This window comes from Callospermophilus lateralis, unplaced genomic scaffold, assembly GCF_048772815.1.
Source record: "Callospermophilus lateralis isolate mCalLat2 unplaced genomic scaffold, mCalLat2.hap1 Scaffold_2210, whole genome shotgun sequence".
Classification (NCBI taxonomy): Eukaryota; Metazoa; Chordata; class Mammalia; order Rodentia; family Sciuridae; genus Callospermophilus; species Callospermophilus lateralis.
The window spans coordinates 183,704-192,971 of NW_027513139.1; the positions used below are offsets into that span (position 1 = coordinate 183,704).

Consider the following 9,268-nt stretch of genomic DNA (forward strand, 5'->3'; position numbering starts at 1 on the left):
TGAAAAAATAATTGTTGAGATTTCAGAAGACTCTAGTTTTTCGAAGTTTGGCAACCCCTTTCAATAAAAGTGTTGTACGCCAGTCCATGCATTAGGCTACATCAAGAGGAAACAAACCTTAGAGACAGAACGTAGAACTACTGCATTGTGTCAAGTATCAAGAAGCTAGCACAAACCATGTTTGATTTAGAGTTCGAACTGCATCTGTCAATATAGGAGAAAAAAGAGGGAAACCTAAAAATTCAAACTGTTACTGCAAACGAATGCATCAACCTAGGAGAACGAAACTTGGGTATCCAAGTTTGATTGGTGTACTGCTCATTACTTGAATGCATCATGAAGGTCGGAAAAAAAATATGTGTTGACATTTCAGGAGACTGTAGTTTTTTGGCAGCCTAACAACGCCTTTCATTGAAAGTGTTATTCGCCAGTCTCTGCTGAAGGCTACATCAAGAGGAAACAAACCTTAGGGATAGAATGTAGAACTACTTTATTTTGTCAAGTTTCAAGAAGCTAGCACAAACCGTGTTTGATATAGAGTTCTATCTGCATCTGTCACTACAGGAGAAAACAGAGTGAAACCTAAAAATTCAAACGGTTCCTGCAAACGAATGCTTCAATCTAGGAGAACGAAACTTGGGCATCCAAGTTTGATTGGTGTACTGATCATTACCTGAAAGTATCATGAAGTTTGGATGAAAAAATATATGTTGAGATTTCAGAAGACTCTAGTTTTTGGACGTTTGGCAATCCCTTTCAATAAAAGTGTTATTCGCCAGTCCCTGCATTAGGCTACATCAAGAGGAAACAAACCATAGAGATAGAACGAAGAACTACTGTATTGTGTCAAGTATCAAGAAGCTAGCACAAACCGTGTTTGACTTAGAGTTCGAACTGCATCTGTCAATATAGGAGAAAACAGAGTGAAACCGAAAAATTCAAACTGTTTCTGCAAACGAATGCATCAACCTAGGAGAACAAAACTTGGGCATCCAAGTTTATTGGTGTACTGCTCATTACTTGAAAGTATCATGAAGGTCGGAAAAAAAAATATGTGTTGTGATTTCAGGAGACTGTAGTTTTTTGGCAGCCTAACAACGCCTTTCATTGAAAGTGTTATTCGCCAGCCTCTGCTGAAGGCTACATCAAGAGGAAACAAACCTTAGGGATAGAATGTAGAACTACTTTATTGTGTCAAGTTTCAAGAAGCTAGCACAAACCGTGTTTGATTTAGAGTTCTATCTGCATCTGTCAATATAGGAGAAAACAGAGTGAAACCTAAAAATTCAAACTGTTCCTGCAAACGAATGCTTCAACCTAGGAGAACGAAACTTGGGCATCCAAGTTTTATTGGTGTACTGATCATTACCTGAAATTATCATGAAGTTTGGATGAAAAAATTTATGTTGAGATTTCAGGAGACTCTTATTTTTTGGAAGTTTCGCAACCTTTTTCAATATAAGAGTTATTCGCCAGTCCCTGCTTTAGGCTACATCAAGAGGAAACAAACCTTAGTGATAGAACGTAGAACTACAGTATTTTGTCAAGTTTCAAGAAGCTAGCACAAACCGTGTTTGATTTAGAGTTCGAACTGGATCTGTCGATATAGGACAAAACAGGTTGAAACCTAAAAATTCAAACTGTTACTGCAAACGAATGCTTCAACCTAGGAGAACGAAACTTGGGCATCCAAGTTTGATTGGTGCACTGCTCATTACTTGAAAGTATCATGAAAGTCGGAAGAAAAAATATATGATGAGATTTCAGGAGACTGTAGTTTTTTGCCGCCTAACAACGCCTTTCATTGAATGTGTTATTCGCCAGTCTCTGCTTAAGGCTATATCAAGAGGAAACAAACCTTAGAGATAGAACGTAGAACTACATTATTGTGTCATGTTTCAAGTAGCTAGCACAAACCGTGTTTGATTTAAAGTTCTAACTACATCTGTCAATATAAGAGAAAACAGAGTGAAACCTAAAAATTCAAACTGTTCCTGCAAACGAGTGATTCAATCTAGGAGAACGAAACTTTTGCATCCAAGTTTGATTGGTGTACTGATCATTACCTGAAAGTATCATGAAGATTGGATGAAAAAATATATGTTGAGATTTCAGGAGACTCTTATTTTTTGGAAGTTTCACAACCCCTTTCAATATAAGAGTTATTCGCCAGTCCCTGCTTTAGGCTATATCAAGAGGAAACAAACCTTAGAGATAGAACGTAGAACTACAGTATTTTGTCAAGTTTCAAGAAGCTAGCACAAACCGTGTTTGATTTAGAGTTCGAACAGCATCTGTCAATATAGGAGAAAACAGAGTGAAACCTAAAAATTCAAACTGTTACTGCAAACGAATGCTTCAATCTAGGAGAACGAAACTTGGGCATCCAAGTTTGATTGGTGTACTGATCATTACTTGAAAGTATCATGAAGATTGGATGAAAAAATATATGGTGAGATTTCTGGAGACTCTACTTTTTCGAAGTTTGGCACCCCCTTTCATTTTAAGTGTTATTCGCCAGTCCCTGCATTAGGCTACATTAAGAGGAAACAAATCATAGAGATAGAACGTAGAACTACTGTATTGTGTCAAGTTTCAAGAAGCTAGCACAAACCGTGTTTGATTTAGAGTTCGAACTGCATCTGTCAATATAGGAGAAAACACAGTGAAACCTAAAAATTCAAACTGTTCCTGCAAACGAATGCTTCAACCTAGGAGTACGAAACTTGGGCATCGAAGTTTGATTGGTGCACTACTCATTACTTGAAAGTATCTTGAAGGTCGGAAGAAAAAATATATGATTAGATTTCAGGAGACTGTAGTTTATTGGCAGCCTAACAACGCCTTTCATTGAATGTGTTATTCGCCAGTCTCTGTTTAAGGCTACATCAAGAGGAAACAAAACTTTGAGATAGAACGTAGAACTACTGTATTGTGTCAAGATTCAAGAAGCTAGCACAAACAGTGTTTGATTTAGAATTCAAACTCCATCTGTCAATATAGGAGAAAACAGAGTGAAACCTAAAAATTCAAACTGTTACTGCAAACGAATGCTTCATCGTAGGAGAACGAAAGTTGAGCATCCAAGTGAGATTGGTGTACTGTTCATTACCAGAAAGTATCATGAAGTTTGGATGAAAAAATATATGTTGAGATTTCAGGAGACTCTTATTCTTTGGAAGTTTCACAACCCTTTTCAATATAAATGTTATTCGCCAGTCCCTGCTTTAGGCTACATCAGGAGGAAACAAACCTTAGAGATAGAACGTAGAACAACTGTACTGTGTGAAGATTCAAGAAGCTAGCACAAACCGTGTTTGATTTAGAGTTCAAACTGCATCTGTCAATATAGGAGAAAACAGAGTGAAACTGAAAAATTCAAACTGTTACTGCAAACGAATGCTTCAAACTAGGAGAACAAAACTTGTGCATCGAAGTTTGATTGGTGCACTGCTCATTACTTGAAAGTATCTTGAAGGTCGGAAGAAAAATACATGATGAGATTTCAGGAGACTGTAGTTTATTGGCAGCCTAACAACGCCTTTCATTGAATGTGTTATTCGACAGTCTCTGCTTAAGGCTACATCAAGAGGAAACAAACCTTAGAGATAGAACGTAGAACTACTGTATTGTGTCAAGTTTCAAGAAGCTAGCACAAACCGTGTATGATTTAGAGTTTGAACTACATTTGTCAATATAGGAGAAAACAGAGTGAAACATAAAAATTCAAACTGTTACTGCAAACGAATGCATCAACCTAGGAGAACGAAACTTGGGCATCCAAGTTTGATTGGTGTACTGATCATTACTTGAAAATATCATGATGATTGGATGAAAAAATATATGTTGAGGTTTCAGAAGACTCTAGTTTTTGGAAGTTTGGCAACCCCTTTCAATAAAAGTGTTATTCGCCACTCCCTGCATTAGGCTACATCAAGAGGAAACAAACTTTAGAGATAGAACGTAGAACTACTGTATTGTGTCAAGTATCAAGAAGCTAGCACAAACCGTGTTTGATTTAGAGTTGGAACTGCATCTGTCAATATAGGAGAAAACAGAGTGAAACCTAAAAATTCAAACTGTTACTGCAAACGAATGCATCAATCTAGGAGAACGAAACTTGGGCATCCAAGTTTGATTGGTGTACTGATCATTACTTGAAAGTATCATGAAGATTGGATGAAAAAATATATGTTGAGATTTCAGAAGACTCTAGTTTTTGGAAGTTTGGCAACCCCTTTCAATAAAAGTGTTATTCGCCAGTCCCTGCATTAGGCTACATCAAGAGGAAACAAACCTTAGACATAGAACGTAGAACTACTGTATTGTTCAAGTTTCAAGAAGCTAGCACAAACAGTGTTTGATTTAGAATTCAAACTCCATCTGTCAATATAAGAGAAAACAGAGTGAAACCTAAAAATTCAAACTGTTACTGCAAACGAATCCTTCAACATAGGAGAAAGAAACTTGAGCATCCAAGTGGGATTGGTGTACTGTTCATTACCAGAAAGTATCATGAAGTTTGGATGAAAAAATATATGTTGAGATTTCAGGAGACTCTTATTTTTTGGAAGTTTCACAACCCTTTTCAATATAAGTGTTATTCGCCAGTCCGTGCTACATCAAGAGGAAACAAACCTTAGAGATAGAACGTAGAATTACAGTATTGTGTCAAGTTTCAAGAAGGTAGCACAAACCGTGTTTGATTTAGAGTTCGAACTGCATCTGTCAATATAGGACAAAACAGAGTGAAACCTAAAAATTCATACTGTTACTGCAAACAAATGCTTCAACCTAGGAGAACGAAACTTGGGCATCCAAGTTTGATTGGTGCACTGCTGATTACTTGAAAGTATCATGAAAGTCGGAAGAAAAAATATATGATGAGATTTCAGGAGACTGTAGTTTTTTGGCAGCCTAACAACGCCTTTCATTGAATGTGTTATTCGCCAGTCTCTGCTTAAGGCTACATCAAGAGGAAACAAACCTTAGGGATAGAACGTAGAACTACTTTATTGTGTCATGTTTCATGTAGCTAGCACAAACCGTGTTTGATTTAAAGTTCTAACTGCATCTGTCAATATAGGAGAAAACAGAGTGAAACCTAAAAATTCAAACTCTTCCTGCAAACGAATGCTTCAACCTAGAAGAACAAAACTTGGGCAACCAAGTGGGAATGGTGTACTGATCATTACTTGAATGTATCATGAAGATTGGATGAAAAAATATATGTTGAGATTTCAGGAGACTCTAGTTTTTTGAATGTTTGGCAACCCCTTTCAATATAAGTGTTATACGCCAGTCCCTGCTTTAGGCTGCATCAAGAGGAAAGAAACCTTAGAGACAGAACATAGAACTACTTTATTGTGTCACGTTTCAAGAAGCTAGCACAATGGGGCACGGCGCGCAGGCTGTCCTGGCCAGCATGCGGCGGTGCCCCCTCCCCTTGCGCCGCGGGCCTCCCTGCGCCATGCACGTCCCCGTTCCGTGCCTCCGCCTTCTCCCTCGCTCGCTTCTTCCTGCCCTCCACGTAGCGCCGGCCGAGCCGACTTCCTTTCCGTCTCTCATGAATATTGAGCGGCCCCTGTTGTATTTCCCGAGCTCCATTTCGGAAGCCGAGGCTCGCCATATTGTGCTGCGGCGGCTGATACCTGAGTCTCGCTCCGGCTGCGGCCAGCGGAGCCCCGGGCTGGGGTAGGGGCCGCAATGTCTCAGGCTGTGCAGACAAATGGAACTCAACCATTAAGCAAAACATGGGAACTCAGTTTATATGAATTACAAGGAACACCTCAGGAGGCAATAACAGATGGCTTGGAGATTGTGGTCTCACCTAGAAGTCTACACAGTGAATTAATGTGCCCAATTTGTTTGGATATGTTGAAGAACACCATGACTACAAAGGAGTGTTTGCATCGTTTTTGTGCAGATTGTATTATCACAGCCCTTAGAAGTGGCAACAAAGAATGTCCTACTTGTCGGAAAAAGCTAGTTTCCAAAAGATCACTAAGGCCAGATCCAAACTTTGATGCACTCATCAGCAAAATTTATCCAAGTCGTGATGAGTATGAAGCTCATCAAGAGAGAGTATTAGCCAGGATCAACAAGCACAATAATCAACAGGCACTCAGTCACAGCATTGAGGAAGGACTGAAGATACAGGCCATGAACAGATTACAGCGAGGCAAGAAACAGCAGATTGCAAATGGCAGTGGAGCAGAAGATAATGGTGACAGTTCACATTGTAGTAATGCATCCACACATAGCAATCAGGAAGCAGGCCCTAGTAACAAACGGACCAAAACATCTGATGATTCTGGGCTTGAACTTGATAATAACGATGCAACAGTGGCAATTGATCCAGTAATGGATGGTGCTAGTGAAATTGAATTAGTATTCAGGCCTCATCCCACACTAATGGAAAAAGATGACAGTGCACAGACAAGATATATAAAGACTTCAGGTAATGCCACTGTTGATCACTTATCCAAGTATCTGGCTGTTAGATTAGCTTTAGAAGAACTTCGAAGCAAGGGAGAATCAAACCAGATGAACCTTGACACAGCCAGAGAGAAGCAGTATACCATTTATATAGCAACAGCAAGTGGCCAGTTCACTGTATTAAATGGCTCTTTTTCTTTGGAATTGGTCAGTGAGAAGTACTGGAAAGTGAATAAACCCATGGAACTTTATTACGCACCCACCAAGGAGCACAAATGAGCTTTTAAAAACCAATTCTGAGACTGAACATTTTTATAGCCTGTTTATTTAATATTAAAAATGTACCATCATTACTTTTATGGACAGATCATGGATATGTTGTTCAATTTTTCTTTCTGAGCCAGACTCGTTTACACTTTTAGAATCATTTCCCCTTAATTTAAGATTTACTTTTTGGAAGGGACTATAGTTATTCAGTACTTTTGCTTTCCTTTGAAGAATATATCTAAGTTGTGTGCTTTCACAAAGTATGGTTCCATTGGGAGCACCTTTGACTTGGGAATTTTTCATAGTTCTGTATTCTTAAGTGAAGATTCAGTTGGCCGTCCTTTTCTGTGTCCCCTCAAAAGTTTTTTAGGCCTACAGATTGTTAATATGTATTCTGACTTTTTTTTTTGGAGTCTTGTATATTTATAGTTTTCTATACAAACTGTAGTATCTTCATGAAGACTGAGGCTCAAACTTACTGTGCTTAAAAACAATTCTCATAGGATTATTATTTTCATGGTATTTTCTTCCATAATATCTCGTTTTTAAAAAGAGGTTCTTTATGAACTTGGTGTCCATTGTCATGCAATGTTATTTTTTTTCCCTTTTTTTCCTCCCTGTAAGTTTAGATGTTCTGGTCTTGGGGAAGAGAATCAAAACCTTAAGTTCTATGAGCACATAGATCATTGACATATTTCAATGAAGAAAGAAAAATTAAATTGATAGTAATACGTAGTCCTCAATTGTTTATTTAAGCTTTTTGTATTAGTTCCTACTGTCACTTTAGTTCCTTTATTATGTGTTTGATGTTTTTTTACCCTATTAAAATATCAGAAATATGGAGATATTTTGCACTTAACCTTGATGAAAAGTACAAGATATGTTCAAAGCTTCCCTAATTCTTTTCTTATTGGTAGCCACATAAGTTTTGAGAACAATGTGGTACATGGAAAAAATAGGTTTGCTTCTGTTTGAAAAGTGTGCTTAGCATTTTAAGTTGCTATACCAGTGCATAAATTTGGTGCTCTGCTAACTATACTCTGTAGAAGTAGATTAATGGAGCTTAAGCCCTGCTTTGATAAATAGTGAAAGGTAATTCTGTAGAAGAATGTCAGCCACTACAACAGGGTGAAGTTATTCTACTCTTACTAGTTTTATATTACAGGACAGTGTTGACTGGGAGCCAGAAGGCTTTATGCTAACAGGTCAGAAAAAAAGATTGACTTATATGTTCATTCCTGTCCTGATTGTAGGTATGTTTTAAATTTTATATTATCCACAGTATTTACAAAGACATGTTTTGCATTGAGAAATTAACCCCAAAGGGTTTTGAGAGGAGGGAGTAGACCTCTAATACCGCTGTAACTAAAGTCTGTCTAGTCATTGTAAATATTTATCTGTCAATTTTTGACAGATTGGGGCCAGCTTGATGTTTTAAATCTTGAGTATAAAAATTTAAAGGCTTATTCAATTTTTTACCATTTTATTGAATATATTTGAAATCTGTTTTTACAGTTTTTTTTTTTTTGGTAATTGTGCCATGAAATTTGAAAACCACCAAAAATTAAGAGAACTTTTATAAATTCCTTTTCTGGTGTAATGTTAAGTTGTATACATTATTAATGCATGTCCAATGAATATAACCCTGGTTTTGTGATAAATCTGCTTAGATTTTATTGGTGACATGTTAGATTAGTGGTTGCATTAAATAACTAGATTCCCATTGTGGTTATTAATTGAAATTGTCTTTAAGCAGAAAGTTATTTGTGACTATAAGCTTTGTGCTTAGAGAATGTATGTGTTTTTATCTGTCAGTATGGGAGGACATAAACTGTTTGCATCATTAGTGAAGTCATTGGATGTGTAATCCTTTGCAAGATGTAATTATAGGTATTTCATAGAACATTGAGTGTGTGTGTATATATGTGTGTGTGTGTTGTGGCAGGGGAAGTAGAGATTGTTGGCCATCACTACTGGCCAGGGGTTCGTAAATACAAGTAATTTCTGTAACCGCAGGCTCAAGTGACTCACCAAACTTGATAAAGGCCTTTGTATACATTATTTTTTTTAAGTTTATTATGGTAATATATGTATAGTCAATTTACCATTTTAACTTTTTGGGGGGTGGGTGGGTGAGGGGAGACAGAATCTGGCTATTTGCTTAGGTTGGCCTCAAACTTCAGGACTCAAGTGATCCTTCTGTCTCAGCTTTCTGAGTAGCTGGGACATGGAGGCTGACTCCACCATGCCCAGTTCATTGGGATAAGATACATTTACAGTGTGGTGTAATGTTTACCATTATCTATTTCCAAAACTTTTTCATCATTCCAAAAAGAAAGTTTATACAGTAAATAATCTCCATAAACTCTTCCCTTGTTATGTGACTGGATAATAACATATGTAAATACCATATTTTGTTTACTCATGTATTAATAGACATTTTTTGGTATTGTAACACTATAACAAACATTATTACTATGTAAGTATAAAATAGAGTCCCTGCTTTCTATTTAAGATATATAGGTAGAAATGGAACTACTAGATCATACTGTAATTCTCTTTG

The 9,268-nt window shown here is 37.3% G+C and overlaps 1 pseudogene; it reads left to right on the forward strand.

Moving 5' to 3' along the window:
* Positions 1–5,706: 5,706 nt before the first annotated feature.
* On the forward strand, positions 5,707–6,734 carry LOC143640397 (E3 ubiquitin-protein ligase RING2 pseudogene; annotated as a pseudogene).
* Positions 6,735–9,268: the final 2,534 nt, after the last annotated feature.